The sequence below is a fragment of the Anomaloglossus baeobatrachus genome (assembly GCF_048569485.1).
Source record: "Anomaloglossus baeobatrachus isolate aAnoBae1 chromosome 1 unlocalized genomic scaffold, aAnoBae1.hap1 SUPER_1_unloc_5, whole genome shotgun sequence".
Classification (NCBI taxonomy): domain Eukaryota; kingdom Metazoa; phylum Chordata; class Amphibia; order Anura; family Aromobatidae; genus Anomaloglossus; species Anomaloglossus baeobatrachus.
In genome coordinates, this window is record NW_027441778.1 from 3,402,394 (window position 1) to 3,422,542 (window position 20,149).

Sequence of the window (20,149 nt, forward strand, 5' to 3'; positions counted from 1 at the left end):
ACCTAAATCTTAAATTCTGGCTTAAACTAAGTTTAACTGTTGGACTAACCATATTTCTAGCCCCTGGTCTGACCCTAACTCCTGCTATAACTCTATTTCTAATTAATGGTGTAACGCTAACCCTAGCCTTAACCAGGACCCAACCCTAATCCTCACCTCTGTCTTAATGTAAACCTTAAATACTGGGATAACCTAACTTTAACTGCTAATCTAAACCTATTTCTAGCTCCTGGTCTGACCATAACTCCTGTTTTAACTCTATTCCTAACCCATGGTCTAACTCTAACCCTATCCTTAAACCAGGACCCAACCCTAATCCTCACCTCTGACTTAACCTAAACCTTAAATACTGGGATAACCTAACTTTAACTGCTGAACTAACCCTATTTCTAGCTCCTGGTTTACCCTAACTCCTGTTTTAACTCTATTCCTAACCCATGGTCTAACCCTAACCCTAGCCTTAACCCAGGACCCAACCCTAATCCTCACCTCTGACTTAACCTAAACCTTAAATACTGGGATAACCTAACTTTAACTGCTGAACTAACCCTATTTCTAGCTCCTGGTTTTACCCTAACTCCTGTTTTAACTCTGCTCCTAACCCATGGTCTAACCCTAACCTTAACCTAAGACCCAACCTTAATCCTCACCTCTGGCTTAACCGAAACCTTAAATTGTGGCTTAACCTAAGTTTAACTGCTGGACTAATCCTATTTCTAGACCCTGGTCTGACCCTAACTCCTGCTTTACCTCCATTCCTAATTAATGGTGTAACCCTAACCCTAGCCTTAACCAGCACCCAACCCTAATCCTCACCTCTGTCTTAATCTAAACCTTAAATACTGGGATAACCTAACTTTAACTGCTGGACTAACCCTGTTTCTAGCTCCTGGTCTGAACCCAACTCCTGTTTTAACTCTATTCCTAACCCATGGTCTAACCCTAACCCTAGCCTTAACCCAGGACCCAACCCTAATCCTCACCTCTGGCTTAACCTAAACCTTAAATTCTGGCTTAACCTAAGTTTAACTGCTGGACTAACCCTATTTCAAGCCCATGTTCTGACCCTAACTCCTGCTTTAACTTTATTCCTATCACATGGTGTAACCCTAACCCTAGCCTTTACCCAGGACGCAACCCTAATCCTCACCTCTGGCTTAACCTAAACCTTAAATACTAGGATAACCTAAGTTTAACTGCTGGACAAACCCTATTTCTGTTTCCTGGTCTGACCCCAACTCCTGTTTTAACTCTATTACTAATCCGTGGTCTAACCCTAACCCTAGCCTTAACCCATAACCCAACCCTAATCCTCACCTCTGGATTAACCTAAACCGTAAAATTCTGGCTTAACCTAACTTTAACTGCTGGACTAACCCTATTTCTAGCTCCTGGTTTGACCCTAACTCCTGTTTTAACTCTATTCCTAACCCATGGTCTAACCCTAACCCTAGCCTTAACCTAAGACCCAACCTTAATCCTCACCTCTGGCTTAACCTAAACCTTAAATTCTGGCTTAACCTAAGTTTAACTGCTAGACTAACACTATTTCAAGCCCATGTTCTGACCCTAACGCCTGCTTTAACTTTATTCCTATCCCATGGTGTAACCCTAACCCTAGCCTTTTCCCAGGACCCAACCCTAATCCCCACCTCTGGCTTAACCTAAACCTTAAATACTAGGATAACCTAAGTTTAACTGCTGGACTAACCCTATTTCTGTTTCCTGGTCTGACCCCAACTCCTGTTTTAACTCTATTACTAATCCGTGGTCTAACCCTAACCCTAGCCTTAACCCATAACCCAACCCTTATCCTCACCTCTGGATTAACCTAAACCGTAAAATTCTGGCTTAACCTAACTTTAACTGCTGGACTAACCCTGTTTCTAGCTCCTGGTCTGAACCCAACTCCTGTTTTAACTCTATTCCTAACCCATGGTCTAACCCTAACCCTAGCCTTAACCCAGGACCCAACCCTAATCCTCACCTCTGGCTTAACCTAAACCTTAAATACTAGGATAACCTAAGTTTAACTACTGGAATAACCCTATTTCTGTTTCCTGGTCTGACCCTTATTCCTGTTTTAACTCTATTACTAATCCGTGGTCTAACCCTAACCCTAACCTTAACCCATGACCCAACCCTAATCCTCACCTCTGGTTTAACCTAAAACGTAAAATTCTGGCTTAACCTAACTTTAACTGCTGGACTAACCCTATTTCTAGCTCTTGGTTTGACCCTAACTCCTGTTTTAACTCTATTCCTAACCCATGGTCTAACCCTAACCCTAGCCTTAACCTAAGACCCAACCTTAATCCTCACCTCTGGCTTAACCTAAACCTTAAATTCTGGCTTAACCTAAGTTTAACTGCTGGACTAACCCTATTTCAAGCCCATGTTCTGACCCTAACTCCTGCTTTAACTTTATTCCTATCCCATGGTGTAACCCTAACCCTAGCCTTTACCCAGGACCCAACCCTAATCCTCACCTCTGGCTTAACCTAAACCTTAAATACTAGGATAACCTAAGTTTAACTGCTGGACTAACCCTATTTCTGTTTCCTGGTCTGACCCCAACTCCTGTTTTAACTCTGATACTAATCCGTGGTCTAACCCTAACCCTAGCCTTAACTCATAACCCAACCCTAATCCTCACCTCTGGATTAACCTAAACCGTAAAATTCTGGCTTAACCTAACTTTAACTGCTGGACTAACCCTATTTCTAGCTCCTGGTCTGACCATAACTCCTGTTTTAACTCTATTCCTAACCCATGGTCTAACCCTAACCCTAGCCTTAACCCAGGACCCAACCCTAATCCTCACCTCTGGCTTAACCTAAACCTTAAATACTGGGATAACCTAACTTTAACTGCTGGACTAACCCTGTTTCTAGCTCCTGGTCTGAACCCAACTCCTGTTTTAACTCTATTGCTAACCCATGGTCTAACCCTAACCCTAGCCTTAACCCAGGACCCAACCCTAATCCTCACCTCTGGCTTAACCTAAACCTTAAATACTAGGATAACCTAAGTTTAACTGCTGGACAAACCCTATTTCTGTTTCCTGGTCTGACCCCAACTCCTGTTTTAACTCTATTACTAATCCGTGGTATAACCCTAACCCTAGCCTTAACCCATAACCCAACCCTAATCCTCACCTCTGGATTAACCTAAACCGTAAAATTCTGGCTTAACCTAACTTTAACTGCTGGACTAACCCTATTTCTAGCTCCTGGTTTGACCCTAACTCCTGTTTTAACTCTATTCCTAACCCATGGTCTAACCCTAACCCTAGCCTTAACCTAAGACCCAACCTTAATCCTCACCTCTGGCTTAACCTAAACCTTAAATTCTGGCTTAACCTAAGTTTAACTGCTAGACTAACACTATTTCAAGCCCATGTTCTGACCCTAACGCCTGCTTTAACTTTATTCCTATCCCATGGTGTAACCCTAACCTTAGCCTTTTCCCAGGACCCAACCCTAATCCCCACCTCTGGCTTAACCTAAACCTTAAATACTAGGATAACCTAAGTTTAACTGCTGGACTAACCCTATTTCTGTTTCCTGGTCTGACCCCAACTCCTGTTTTAACTCTATTACTAATCCGTGGTCTAATTCTAACCCTAGCCTTAACCCATAACCCAACCCTAATCCTCACCTCTGGATTAACCTAAACCGTAAAATTCTGGCTTAACCTAACTTTAACTGCTGGACTAACCCTGTTTCTAGCTCCTGGTCTGAACCCAACTCCTGTTTTAACTCTATTCCTAACCCATGGTCTAACCCTAACCCTAGCCTTAACCCAGGACCCAACCCTAATCCTCACCTCTGGCTTAACCTAAACCTTAAATACGAGGATAACCTAAGTTTAACTACTGGAATAACCCTATTTCTGTTTCCTGGTCTGACCCTAATTCCTGTTTTAACTCTATTACTAATCCGTGGTCTAACCCTAACCCTAGCTTTAACCCATGACCCAACCCTAATCCTCACCTCTGGTTTAACCTAAACCGTAAAATTCTGGCTTAACCTAACTTTAACTGCTGGACTAACCCTATTTCTAGCTCTTGGTTTGACCCTAACTCCTGTTTTAACTCTATTCCAAACCCATGGTCTAACCCTAACCCTAGCCTTAACCTAAGACCCAACCTTAATCCTCACCTCTGGCTTAACCTAAACCTTAAATTCTGGCTTAACCTAAGTTTAACTGCTGGACTAACCCTATTTCAAGCCCATGTTTTGACCCTAACTCCTGCTTTAACTTTATTCCTATCCCATGGTGTAACCCTAACCCTAGCCTTTACCCAGGACCCAACCCTAATCCTCACCTCTGGCTTAACCTAAACCTTAAATACTAGGATAACCTAAGTTTAACTTCTGGACTAACCCTATTTCTGTTTCCTGGTCTGACCCCAACTCCTGTTTTAACTCTATTACTAATCTGTGGTCTAACCCTAACCCTAGCCTTAACCCATAACCCAACCCTAATCCTCACCTCTGGATTAACCTAAACCGTAAAATTCTGGCTTAACCTAACTTTAACTGCTGGACTAACCCTATTTCTAGCTCCTGGTTTGACCCTAACTCCTGTTTTAACTCTATTCCTAACCCATGGTCTAACCCTAACCCTAGCCTTAACCTAAGACCCAACCTTAATCCTCACCTCTGGCTTAACCTAAACCCTAAATTCTGGCTTAACCTATGTTTAACTGCTGGACTAACACTATTTCAAGCCCATGTTCTGAACCTAACGCCTGCTTTAACTTTATTCCTATCCCATGGTGTAACCCTAACCTTAGCCTTTTCCCAGGACCCAACCCTAATCCTCACCTCTGGCTTAACCTAAACCTTAAATTCTGGCTTAACCTAAGTTTAACTGTTGGACTAACCATATTTCTAGCCCCTGGTCTGACCCTAACTCCTGCTATAACTTTATTTCTAACCCATGGTATAACCCTAACCCTAGCCTTAACCCAGGACCCAACCCTAATCCTCACCTCTGGCTTAACCGAAACCTTAAATTGTGGCTTAACCTAAGTTTAACTGCTGGACTAATCCTATTTCTAGACCCTGGTCTGACCCTAACTCCTGCTTTAACTCCATTCCTAATTAATGGTGTAACCCTAACCCTAGCCTTAACCAGGACCCAACCCTAATCCTCACCTCTGGCTTAACCTAAACCTTAAATACTAGGATAACCTAACTTTAACTGTTGGACTAACCCTGTTTCTAGCTCCTGGTCTGAACCCAACTCCTGTTTTAACTCTATTCCTAACCCATGGTCTAACCCTAACCCTAGCCTTAACCCAGGACCCAACCCTAATCCTCACCTCTGGCTTAACCTAAACCTTAAATACTAGGATAACCTAAGTTTAACTGCTGAACTAACCCTATTTCTGTTTCCTGGTCTGACCCTAACTCCTGTTTTAACTGTATTACTAATCCGTGGTCTAACCCTAACCCTAGCCTTAACCCATGACCCAACCCTAATCCTCATCTCTGGTTTAACCTAAACCATAAAATTCTGGCTTAACCTATTTATAACTGCTGGACTAATTTTATTTCTAGCTCCTGGTTTGAACCCAACTCCTGTTTTAACTCTATTCCTAACCCATGGTCTAACCCTAACCCTAGCCTTAACCCAGGACCCAACCCTAATCCTCACCTCTGGCTTAACCTAAACCTTAAATACGAGGATAACCTAAGTTTAACTACTGGAATAACCCTATTTCTGTTTCCTGGTCTGACCCTAATTCCTGTTTTAACTCTATTACTAATCCGTGGTCTAACCCTAACCCTAGCTTTAACCCATGACCCAACCCTAATCCTCACCTCTGGTTTAACCTAAACCGTAAAATTCTGGCTTAACCTAACTTTAACTGCTGGACTAACCCTATTTCTAGCTCTTGGTTTGACCCTAACTCCTGTTTTAACTCTATTCCTAACCCATGGTCTAACCCTAACCCTAGCCTTAACCTAAGACCCAACCTTAATCCTCACCTCTGGCTTAACCTAAACCTTAAATTCTGGCTTAACCTAAGTTTAACTGCTGGACTAACCCTATTTCAAGCCCATGTTTTGACCCTAACTCCTGCTTTAACTTTATTCCTATCCCGTGGTGTAACCCTAACCCTAGCCTTTACCCAGGACCCAACCCTAATCCTCACCTCTGGCTTAACCTAAACCTTAAATACTAGGATAACCTAAGTTTAACTGCTGGACTAACCCTATTTCTGTTTCCTGGTCTGACCCCAACTCCTGTTTTAACTCTATTACTAATCCGTGGTCTAACCCTAACCCTAGCCTTAACCCATAACCCAACCCTAATCCTCACCTCTGGATTAACCTAAACCGTAAAATTCTGGCTTAACCTAACTTTAACTGCTGGACTAACCCTATTTCTAGCTCCTGGTTTGACCCTAACTCCTGTTTTAACTCTATTCCTAACCCATGGTTTAACCCTAACCCTAGCCTTTACCCAGGACCCAACCTTAATCCTCACCTCTGGCTTAACCTAAACCCTAAATTCTGGCTTAACCTATGTTTAACTGCTGGACTAACCCTATTTCAAACCCATGTTCTGAACCTAACGCCTGCTTTAACTTTATTCCTATCCCATGGTGTAACCCTAACCTTAGCCTTTTCCCAGGACCCAACCCTAATCCTCACCTCTGGCTTAACCTAAACCTTAAATTCTGGCTTAACCTAAGTTTAACTGTTGGACTAACCATATTTCTAGCCCCTGGTCTGACCCTAACTCCTGCTATAACTTTATTTCTAACCCATGGTATAACCCTAACCCTAGCCTTAACCCAGGACCCAGCCCTAATCCTCACCTCTGGCTTAACCGAAACCTTAAATTGTGACTTAACCTAAGTTTAACTGCTGGACTAATCCTATTTCTAGACCCTGGTCTGACCCTAACTCCTGCTTTAACTACATTCCTAATTAATGGTGTAACCCTAACCCTAGCCTTAACCAGGACCCAACCCTAATCCTCACCTCTGGCTTAACCTAAACCTTAAATACTGGGATAACCTAACTTTAACTGTTGGACTAACCCTGTTTCTAGCTCCTGGTCTGAACCCAACTCCTGTTTTAACTCTATTCCTATCCCATGGTGTAACCCTAACCCTAGCCTTTACCCAGGACCCAACCCTAATCCTCACCTCTGGCTTAACCTAAACCTTAAATACTAGGATAACCTAAGTTTAACTGCTGGACTAACCCTATTTCTGTTTCCTGGTCTGACCCCAACTCCTGTTTTAACTCTATTACTAATCCGTGGTCTAACCCTAACCCTAGCATTAACCCATAACCCAACCCTAATCCTCACCTCTGGATTAACCTAAACTGTAAAATTCTGGCTTAACCTAACTTTAACTGCTGGACTAACCCTATTTCTAGCTCCTGGTTTGACCCTAACTCCTGTTTTAACTCTATTCCTAACCCATGGTCTAACCCTAACCCTAGCCTTAACCTAAGACCCAACCTTAATCCTCACCTCTGGCTTAACCTAAACCTTAAATTCTGGCTTAACCTAAGTTTAACTGCTAGACTAACACTATTTCAAGCCTATGTTCTGACCCTAACGCCTGCTTTAACTTTATTCCTAACCCATGGTGTAACCCTAACCCTAGCCTTTTCCCAGGACCCAACCCTAATCCTCACCTTTGGCTTAACCTAAACCTTAAATTCTGGCTTAACCTAAGTTTAACTGCTGGACTAACCATATTTCTAGCCCCTGGTCTGACCCTAACTCCTGCTATAACTTTATTTCTAACCCATGGTATAACCCTAACCCTAGCCTTAACCCAGGACCCAACCCTAATCCTCACCTCTGGCTTAACCGAAACCTTAAATTGTGCCTTAACCTAAGTTTAACTGCTGGACTAATCCTATTTCTAGACCCTGGTCTGACCCTAACTTCTGCTTTAACTCCATTCCTAATTAATGGTGTAACCCTAACCCTAGCCTTAACCAGGACCCAACCCTAATCCTCACCTCTGTCTTAATCTAAACCTTAAATACTGGAATAACCTAACTTTAACTGCTAATTTAAACCTATTTCTAGCTCCTGGTCTGACCATAACTCCTGTTTTAACTCTATTCCTAACCCATGGTCTAACCCTAACCCTAGCCTTAACCCAGGACCCAACCCTAATCCTCACCTCTGGCTTAACCTAAACCTTAAATACTGGGATAACCTAACTTTAACTGCTGGACTAACCCTGTTTCTAGCTCCTGGTCTGAACCCAACTCCTGTTTTAACTCTATTACTAATCTGTGGTCTAACCCTAACCCTAGCCTTAACCCATAACCCAACCCTAATCCTCACCTCTGGATTAACCTAAACCGTAAAATTCTGGCTTAACCTAACTTTAACTGCTGGACTAACCCTATTTCTAGCTCCTGGTTTGACCCTAACTCCTGTTTTAACTCTATTCCTAACCCATGGTCTAACCCTAACCCTAGCCTTAACCTAAGACCCAACCTTAATCCTCACCTCTGGCTTAACCTAAACCCTAAATTCTGGCTTAACCTATGTATAACTGCTGGACTAACACTATTTCAAGCCCATGTTCTGAACCTAACGCCTGCTTTAACTTTATTCCTATCCCATGGTGTAACCCTAACCTTAGCCTTTTCCCAGGACCCAACCCTAATCCTCACCTCTGGCTTAACCTAAACCTTAAATTCTGGCTTAACCTAAGTTTAACTGTTGGACTAACCATATTTCTAGCCCCTGGTCTGACCCTAACTCCTGCTATAACTTTATTTCTAACCCATGGTATAACCCTAACCCTAGCCTTAACCCAGGACCCAACCCTAATCCTCACCTCTGGCTTAACCGAAACCTTAAATTGTGGCTTAACCTAAGTTTAACTGCTGGACTAATCCTATTTCTAGACCCTGGTCTGACCCTAACTCCTGCTTTAACTCCATTCCTAATTAATGGTGTAACCCTAACCCTAGCCTTAACCAGGACCCAACCCTAATCCTCACCTCTGGCTTAACCTAAACCTTAAATACTAGGATAACCTAACTTTAACTGTTGGACTAACCCTGTTTCTAGCTCCTGGTCTGAACCCAACTCCTGTTTTAACTCTATTCCTAACCCATGGTCTAACCCTAACCCTAGCCTTAACCCAGGACCCAACCCTAATCCTCACCTCTGGCTTAACCTAAACCTTAAATACTAGGATAACCTAAGTTTAACTGCTGAACTAACCCTATTTCTGTTTTCTGGTCTGACCCTAACTCCTGTTTTAACTGTATTACTAATCCGTGGTCTAACCCTAACCCTAGCCTTAACCCATGACCCAACCCTAATCCTCATCTCTGGTTTAACCTAAACCATAAAATTCTGGCTTAACCTATTTATAACTGCTGGACTAATTTTATTTCTAGCTCCTGGTTTGAACCCAACTCCTGTTTTAACTCTATTCCTAACCCATGGTCTAACCCTAACCCTAGCCTTAACCCAGGACCCAACCCTAATCCTCACCTCTGGCTTAACCTAAACCTTAAATACGAGGATAACCTAAGTTTAACTACTGGAATAACCCTATTTCTGTTTCCTGGTCTGACCCTAATTCCTGTTTTAACTCTATTACTAATCCGTGGTCTAACCCTAACCCTAGCTTTAACCCATGACCCAACCCTAATCCTCACCTCTGGTTTAACCTAAACCGTAAAATTCTGGCTTAACCTAACTTTAACTGCTGGACTAACCCTATTTCTAGCTCTTGGTTTGACCCTAACTCCTGTTTTAACTCTATTCCTAACCCATGGTCTAACCCTAACCCTAGCCTTAACCTAAGACCCAACCTTAATCCTCACCTCTGGCTTAACCTAAACCTTAAATTCTGGCTTAACCTAAGTTTAACTGCTGGACTAACCCTATTTCAAGCCCATGTTTTGACCCTAACTCCTGCTTTAACTTTATTCCTATCCCGTGGTGTAACCCTAACCCTAGCCTTTACCCAGGACCCAACCCTAATCCTCACCTCTGGCTTAACCTAAACCTTAAATACTAGGATAACCTAAGTTTAACTGCTGGACTAACCCTATTTCTGTTTCCTGGTCTGACCCCAACTCCTGTTTTAACTCTATTACTAATCCGTGGTCTAACCCTAACCCTAGCCTTAACCCATAACCCAACCCTAATCCTCACCTCTGGATTAACCTAAACCGTAAAATTCTGGCTTAACCTAACTTTAACTGCTGGACTAACCCTATTTCTAGCTCCTGGTTTGACCCTAACTCCTGTTTTAACTCTATTCCTAACCCATGGTTTAACCCTAACCCTAGCCTTTACCCAGGACCCAACCTTAATCCTCACCTCTGGCTTAACCTAAACCCTAAATTCTGGCTTAACCTATGTTTAACTGCTGGACTAACCCTATTTCAAACCCATGTTCTGAACCTAACGCCTGCTTTAACTTTATTCCTATCCCATGGTGTAACCCTAACCTTAGCCTTTTCCCAGGACCCAACCCTAATCCTCACCTCTGGCTTAACCTAAACCTTAAATTCTGGCTTAACCTAAGTTTAACTGTTGGACTAACCATATTTCTAGCCCCTGGTCTGACCCTAACTCCTGCTATAACTTTATTTCTAACCCATGGTATAACCCTAACCCTAGCCTTAACCCAGGACCCAGCCCTAATCCTCACCTCTGGCTTAACCGAAACCTTAAATTGTGGCTTAACCTAAGTTTAACTGCTGGACTAATCCTATTTCTAGACCCTGGTCTGACCCTAACTCCTGCTTTAACTACATTCCTAATTAATGGTGTAACCCTAACCCTAGCCTTAACCAGGACCCAACCCTAATCCTCACCTCTGGCTTAACCTAAACCTTAAATACTGGGATAACCTAACTTTAACTGTTGGACTAACCCTGTTTCTAGCTCCTGGTCTGAACCCAACTCCTGTTTTAACTCTATTCCTATCCCATGGTGTAACCCTAACCCTAGCCTTTACCCAGGACCCAACCCTAATCCTCACCTCTGGCTTAACCTAAACCTTAAATACTAGGATAACCTAAGTTTAACTGCTGGACTAACCCTATTTCTGTTTCCTGGTCTGACCCCAACTCCTGTTTTAACTCTATTACTAATCCGTGGTCTAACCCTAACCCTAGCATTAACCCATAACCCAACCCTAATCCTCACCTCTGGATTAACCTAAACTGTAAAATTCTGGCTTAACCTAACTTTAACTGCTGGACTAACCCTATTTCTAGCTCCTGGTTTGACCCTAACTCCTGTTTTAACTCTATTCCTAACCCATGGTCTAACCCTAACCCTAGCCTTAACCTAAGACCCAACCTTAATCCTCACCTCTGGCTTAACCTAAACCTTAAATTCTGGCTTAACCTAAGTTTAACTGCTAGACTAACACTATTTCAAGCCTATGTTCTGACCCTAACGCCTGCTTTAACTTTATTCCTAACCCATGGTGTAACCCTAACCCTAGCCTTTTCCCAGGACCCAACCCTAATCCTCACCTTTGGCTTAACCTAAACCTTAAATTCTGGCTTAACCTAAGTTTAACTGCTGGACTAACCATATTTCTAGCCCCTGGTCTGACCCTAACTCCTGCTATAACTTTATTTCTAACCCATGGTATAACCCTAACCCTAGCCTTAACCCAGGACCCAACCCTAATCCTCACCTCTGGCTTAACCGAAACCTTAAATTGTGCCTTAACCTAAGTTTAACTGCTGGACTAATCCTATTTCTAGACCCTGGTCTGACCCTAACTTCTGCTTTAACTCCATTCCTAATTAATGGTGTAACCCTAACCCTAGCCTTAACCAGGACCCAACCCTAATCCTCACCTCTGTCTTAATCTAAACCTTAAATACTGGGATAACCTAACTTTAACTGCTAATTTAAACCTATTTCTAGCTCCTGGTCTGACCATAACTCCTGTTTTAACTCTATTCCTAACCCATGGTCTAACCCTAACCCTAGCCTTAACCCAGGACCCAACCCTAATCCTCACCTCTGGCTTAACCTAAACCTTAAATACTGGGATAACCTAACTTTAACTGCTGGACTAACCCTGTTTCTAGCTCCTGGTCTGAACCCAACTCCTGTTTTAACTCTATTCCTAACCCATGGTCGAACCCTAACCCTAGCCTTAACCCAGGACCCAACCCTAATCCTCACCTCTGGCTTAACCTAATCCTTAAATACTAGGATAACTTAAGTTTAACTGCTGGACTAACCCTATTTATGTTTCCTGGTCTGACCCTAACTCCTGTTTTAACTGTAATACTAATCCGTGGTCTAACCCTAACCCTAGCCTTAACCCATGACCCAACCCTAATCCTCATCTCTGGTTTAACCTAAACCGTAAAATTCTGGCTTAACCTAACTTTAACTGCTGGACTAACCCTATTTCTAGCTCTTGGTTTGACCCTAACTCCTGTTTTAACTCTATTCCTAACCCATGGTCCAACCCTAACCCTAGCCTTAACCTAAGACCCAACCTTAATCTTCACCTCTGGCTTAACCTAAACCTTAAATTCTGGCTTAACCTAACTTTAACTGCTGGACTAACCCTATTTCTAGCTCTTGGTTTGACCCTAACTCATGTTTTAACTCTATTCCTAACCCATGGTCTAACCCTAACCCTAGCCTTAACCTAAGACCCAACCTTAATCCTCACCTCTGGCTTAACCTAAACCTTAAATTCTGGCTTAACCTAAGTTTAACTGCTGGACTAACCCTATTTCAAGCCCATGTTCTGACCCTAACTCCTGCTTTAACTTTATTCCTATCCCATGGTGTAACCCTAACCCTAGCCTTTACCCAGGACCCAACCCTAATCCTCACCTCTGGCTTAACCTAAACCTTAAATACTAGGATAACCTAAGTTTAACTGCTGGACTAACCCTATTTCTGTTTCCTGGTCTGACCCCAACTCCTGTTTTAACTCTATTACTAATCCGTGGTCTAACCCTAACCCTAGCGTTAACCCATAACCCAACCCTAATCCTCACCTCTGGATTAACCTAAACTGTAAAATTCTGGCTTAACCTAACTTTAACTGCTGGACTAACCCTATTTCTAGCTCCTGGTTTGACCCTAACTCCTGTTTTACCTCTATTCCTAACCTATGGTCTAACCCTAACCCTAGCCTTAACCTAAGACCCAACCTTAATCCTCACCTCTGGCTTAACCTAAACCTTAAATTCTGGCTTAACCTAAGTTTAACTGCTGGACTAACACTATTTCAAGCCCATGTTCTGACCCTAACGCCTGCTTTAACTTTATTCCTAACCCATGGTGTAACCCTAACCCTAGCCTTTTCCCAGGACCCAACCCTAATCCTCACCTTTGGCTTAACCTAAACCTTAAATTCTGGCTTAACCTAAGTTTAACTGTTGGACTAACCATATTTCTAGCCCCTGGTCTGACCCTAACTCCTGCTATAACTTTATTACTAACCCATGGTATAACCCTAACCCTAGCCTTAACCCAGGACCCAACCCTAATCCTCACCTCTGGCTTAACCGAAACCTTAAATTGTGGCTTAACCTAAGTTTAACTGCTGGACTATTCCTATTTCTAGACCCTGGTCTGACCCTAACTTCTGCTTTAACACCATTCCTAATTAATGGTGTAACCCTAACCCTAGCCTTAACCAGGACCCAACCCTAATCCTCACCTCTGTCTTAATCTAAACCTTAAATACTGGGATAACCTAACTTTAACTGCTAATTTAAACCTATTTCTAGCTCCTGGTCTGACCATAACTCCTGTTTTAACTCTATTCCTAACCCATGGTCTAACCCTAACCTTAGCCTTAACCCAGGACCCAACCCTAATCCTCACCTCTGGCTTAACCTAAACCTTAAATACTGGGATAACCTAACTTTAACTGCTGGACTAACCCTGTTTCTAGCTCCTGGTCTGAACCCAACTCCTGTTTTAACTCTATTCCTAACCCATGGTCTAACCCTAACCCTAGCCTTAACCCAGGACCCAACCCTAATCCTCCCCTCTGGCTTAACCTAAACCTTAAATACTAGGATAACTTAAGTTTAACTGCTGGAATAACCCTATTTATGTTTCCTGGTCTGACCCTAACTCCTGTTTTAACTGTAATACTAATCCGTGGTCTAACCCTAACCCTAGCCTTAACCCAGGACCCAACCCTAATCCTCACCTCTGGCTTAACCGAAACCTTAAATTGTGGCTTAACCTAAGTTTAACTGCTGGACTAACCCTATTTCAAGCTTATGTTCTGACCCTAACTCCTGCTTTACCTTTATTCCTATCCCATGGTGTAACCCTAACCCTAGCCTTTACCCAGAACCCAACCCTAATCCTCACCTCTGGCTTAACCTAAACCTTAAATTCTGGCTTAACCTAAGTTAACTGTTGGACTAACCATATTTCTAGCCCCTGGTCTGACCCTAACTCCTGATATAACTCTATTTCTAACCCATGGTATAACCCCAACCCTAGCCTTAACCCAGGACCCAACCCTAATCCTCACCTCTGGCTTAACCTAAACCTTAAATACTAGGATAACCTAAGTTTAAGTGCTGGACTAATCCTATTTCTAGACCCTGGTCTGACCCTAACTCCTGCTTTAACTCCATTCCTAATTAATGGTGTAACCCTAACCCTAGCCTTAACCAGGACCCAACCCTAATCCTCACCTCTGTCTTAATCTAAACCTTAAATACTGGGATAACCTAACTTTAACTGCTAATCTAAACCTTTTTCTAGCTCCTGGTCTGACCATAACTCCTGTTTTAACTCTATTCCTTACCCATGGTCTAACCCTAACCCTATCCTTAAACCCCGACCCAACCCTAATCCTCACCTCTGACTTAACCTAAACCTTAAATACTGGGATAACCTAACTTTAACTGCTGGACTAACCCTATTTCTAGCTCTTGGTTTGACCCTAACTCCTGTTTTAACTCTATTCCTAACCCATGGTCTAACCCTAACCCTAGCCTTAACCTAAGACCCAACCTTAATCCTCACCTCTGGCTTAACCTAAACCTTAAATTCTGGCTTAACCTAAGTTTAACTGCTGGACTAACCCTATTTCAAGCCCATGTTCTGACCCTAACTCCTGCTTTAACTTTATTCCTATCCCATGGTGTAACCCTAACCCTAGCTTTTACCCAGGACCCAACCCTAATCCTCACCTCTGACTTAACCTAAACCTTAAATACTGGGATAACCTAACTTTAACTGCTGGACTAACCCTGTTTCTAGCTCCTGGTCTGAACCCAACTCCTGTTTTAACTCTATTCCTAACCCATGGTCTAACCCTAACCCTAGCCTTAACCCAGGACCCAACCCTAATTCTCACCTCTGGCTTAACCTAAACCTTAAATACTAGGATAACCTAACTTTACCTGCTGGACTAACCCTATTTCTGTTTCCTGGTCTGACCCTAACTCCTGTTTTAACTCTATTACTAATCCGTGGTCTAACCCTAACCCTAGCCTTAACCCATGACCCAACCCTAATCCTCACCTCTGGTTTAACCTAAACCGTAAATTTCTGGCTTAACCTAACTTTAACTGCTGGACTAACCCTATGTCTAGCTCCTGGTTTTACCCTAACTCCTGTTTTAACTCTATTCCTAACCCATGGTCTAACCTTAACCCCAGCCTTAACCCAAGACCCAACCTTAATCCTCACCTCTGGCTTAACCTAAACCTTAAATTCTGGCTTAACCTAAGTTTAACTGTTGGACTAACCATATTTCTAGCCCCTGGTCTGACCCTAACTCCTGCTATAACTCTATTTCTAACCCATGGTCTAACCCTAACCCTAGCCTTAACCCAGGACCCAACCCTAATCCTCACCTCTGGCTTAACCGAAACCTTAAATTGTGGCTTAACCTAAGTTTAACTGCTGGACTAATCCTATTTCTAGACCCTCGTCTGACCCTAACTCCTGCTTTAACTCCATTCCTAATTAATGGTGTAACGCTAACCCTAGCCTTAACCAGGACCCAACCCTAATCCTCACCTCTGTCTTAATCTAAACCTTAAATACTGGGATAACCTAACTTTAACTGCTAATCTAAACCTATTTCTAGCTCCTGGTCTGACCATAACTCCTGTTTTAACTCTATTCCTAACCCATGGTCTAACTCTAACCCTATCCTTAAACCAGGACACAACCCTAATCCTCACCTCTGACTTAACCTAAACCTTAAATACTGGGATAACCTAACTTTAACTGCTGGACTAACCCTGTTTCTAGCTCCTGGTCTGAACCCAACTCCTGTTTTAACTCTATTCCTAACCCATGGTCTAACTCTAACCCTATCCTTAAACCAGGACCCAACCCTAATCCTCACCTCTGACTTAACCTAAACCTTAAATACTGGGATAACCTAACTTTAACTGCTGGACTAACCCTGTTTCTAGCTCCTGGTCTGAACCCAACTCCTGTTTTAACTCTATTCCTAACCCATGGTCTAACCTTAACCCTAGCCTTAACTCAGGACCCAACCCTAATTCTCACCTCTGGCTTAACCTAAACATTAAATACTAGGATAACCTAACTTTACCTGCTGGACTAACCCTACTTCTGTTTCCTGGTCTGACCCTAACTCCTGTTTTAACTCTATTACTAATCCGTGGTCTAACCTTAGCCTTAACCCATGACCCAACCCTAATCCTCACCTCTGGTTTAACCTAAACCGTAAATTTCTGGCTTAACCTAACTTTAACTGCTGGACTAACCCTATTTCAAGCCCATGTTCTGACCCTAACTCCTGCTTTAACTCTATTCCTAACCCATGGTGTAACCCTAACCCTAGCCTTTACCCAGGACCCAACCCTAATCCTCTCCTCTGGCTTATAACTCTATTTCTAACCCATGGTATAACCCTAACCCTAGCCTTAACCCAGGACCCAACCCTAATCCTCACCTCTGGCTTAACCGAAACCTTAAATTGTGGCTTAACCTAAGTTTAACTGCTGGACTAATCCTATTTTTAGACCCTGGTCTGACCCTAACTCCTGCTTTAACTCCATTCCTAATTAATAGTGTAACCCTAACCCTAGCCTTAACCAGGACCCAACCCTAATCCTCACCTCTGTCTTAATCTAAACCTTAAATACTTGGATAACCTAACTTTAACTGCTAATCTAAACCAATTTCTAGCTTCTGGTCTGACCATAACTCCTGTTTTAACTCTATTCCTAACCCATACTCTAACTCTAACCCTATCCTTAAACCAGGACCCAACCCTAATCCTCACCTCTGACTTAACCTAAACCTTAAATACTGGGATAACCTAACTTTAACTGCTGGACTAACCCTGATTCTAGCTCCTGGTCTGAACCCAACTCCTGTTTTAACTCTATTCCTAACCCATGGTCTAACCCTAACCCTAGCCTTAACCCAGGACCCAACCCTAATCCTCACCTCTGGCTTATCCTAAACCTTAAATACCTATAACCTAACTTTAACTGCTGGACTAACCCTATTTGTGTTTCCTGGTCTGACCCTAACTCCTGTTTTAACTCTATTACTAATCCGTGGTCTAACCCTAACCCTAGCCTTAACCCATGACCCAACCCTAATCCTCACCTCTGGTTTAACCTAAACCGTAAATTTCTGGCTTAACCTAACTTTAACTGCTGGACTAACCCTATTTCTAGCTCCTGGTTTTACCCTAACTCCTGTTTTAACTCTATTCCTAACCCATGGTCTAACCCTAACCCTAGCCTTAACCTAAGACCCAACCTTAATCCTCACCTCTGGCTTAACCTAAACCTTAAATTCTGGCTTAACCTAAGTTTAACTGCTGGACTAACCCTATTTCAAGCCCATGTTCTGACCCTAACTCCTGCTATAACTCTATTTCTAACCCATGGTATAACCCTAACCCTAGCCTTAACCCAGGACCCAACCCTAATCCTCACCTCTGGCTTAACCGAAACCTTAAATTGTGGCTTAACCTAAGTTTAACTGCTGGACTAATCCTATTTCAAGCCCATGTTCTGACCCTAACTCCTGCTATAACTCTATTTCTAACCCATGGTATAATTCTAACCCTAGCCTTAACCCAGGACCAAACCCTAATCCTCACCTCTGGCTTAACCGAAACCTTAAATACCGGGATAACCTAACTTTAACTGCTAATCTAAACCTAATTCTAGCTCCTGGTCTGACCATAACTCCTGTTTTAACTCTATTCCTAACCCATGGTCTAACTCTAACCCTATCCTTAAACCAGGACCCAACCCTAATCCTCACCTCTGACTTAACCTAAACCTTAAATACTGGGATAACCTAACTTTAACTGCTGGACTACCCCTGTTTCTAGCTCCTGGTCTGAACCCAACTCCTGTTTTAACTCTATTCCTAACCCATGGTCTAACTCTAACCCTATTCTTAAACCAGGACCCAACCCTAATCCTCACCTCTGACTTAACCTAAACCTTAAATACTGGGATAACCTAACTTTAACTGCTGGACTAACCCTGTTTCTAGCTCCTGGTCTGAACCCAACTCCTGTTTTAACTCTATTCCTAACCCATGGTCTAACCCTAACCCTAGCCTTAACCCAGGACCCAACCCTAATTCTCACCTCTGGCTTAACCTAAACCTTATATACTAGGATAACCTAACTTTACCTGCTGTACTAACCCTATTTCTGTTTCCTGGTCTGACCCTAACTCCTGTTTTAACTCTATTACTAATCCGTGGTCTAACCCTAACCCTAGCCTTAACCCATGACCCAACCCTAATCTTCATCTCTGGTTTAACCTAAACCGTAAATTTCTGGCTTAACCTAACTTTAGCTGCTGGACTAACCCTATTTCTAGCTCCTGGTTTTACCCTAACTCCTGTTTTAGCTCTATTCCTAACCCATGGTCTAACCCTAACCCTAGCCTTAACCCAAGACCCAACCTTAATCCTCACCTCTGGCTTAACCTAAACCTTAAATTCTGGCTTAACCTAAGTTTAACTGCTGGACTAACCCTATTTCAAGCCCATGTTCTGACCCTAACTCCTCCTTTAACTCTATTCCTAACCCATGGTGTAACCCTAACCCTAGCCTTTACCCAGGACCCAACCCTAATCCTCTCCTCTGGCTTAACCTAAACCTTAAATTCTGGCTTAACCTAAGTTTAACTGTTGGACTAACCATAATTCTAGCCCCTGGTCTGACCCTAACTCCTGCTATAACTCTATTTTTAACCCATGGTATAACCCTAACCCTAGCCTTAACCCAGGACCCAACCCTAATCCTCACCTCTGGCTTAACCGAAACCTTAAATTGTGGCTTAACCTAAGTTTAACTGCTGGACTAATCCTATTTTTAGACCCTGGTCTGACCCTAACTCCTGCTTTAACTCCATTCCTAATTAATGGTGTAACCCTAACCCTAGCCTTAACCAGGACCCAACCCTAATCCTCACCTCTGTCTTAATCTAAACCTTAAATACTGGGATAACCTAACTTTAACTGCTAATCTAAACCTATTTCTAGCTCCTGGTCTGAACCCAACTCCTGTTTTAACTCTATTCCTAACCCATGGTCTAACCCTAACCCTAGCCTTAACCCAGGAGCCAACCCTAATCCTCACCTCTGGCTTAACCTAAACCTTAAATACTAGGATAACCTAAGTTTAACTCCTGGACTAACCCTATTTCTGTTTCCTGGTCTGACCCTAACTCCTGTTTTAACTCTATTACTAATCCGTGGTCTAACCCTAACCCTAGCCTTAACCCATGACCCAACCCTAATCCTCACCTCTGGTTTAACCTAAACCTTAAATTGTGGCTTAACCTAACTTTAACTGCTGGACTAACCCTATTTCTAGCTCCTGGTTTGACCTTAACTCCTGTTTTAACTCTATTCCTAACCCATGGTCTAACCCTAACCCTAGCCTTAACCTAATACTCAACCTTAATCCTCACCTCTGGCTTAACCTAAACCTTAAATTCTGGCTTAACCTAAGTTTAACTGCTGGACTAACACTATTTCAAGCCCATGTTCTGACCCTAACTCCTGCTTTAACTTTATTCCTATCCCATGGTGTAACCCTAACCCTAGCCTTTACCCAGGACCCAACCCTAATCCTCACCTCTGGCTTAACCTAAATCTTAAATTCTGGCTTAACCTAAGTTTA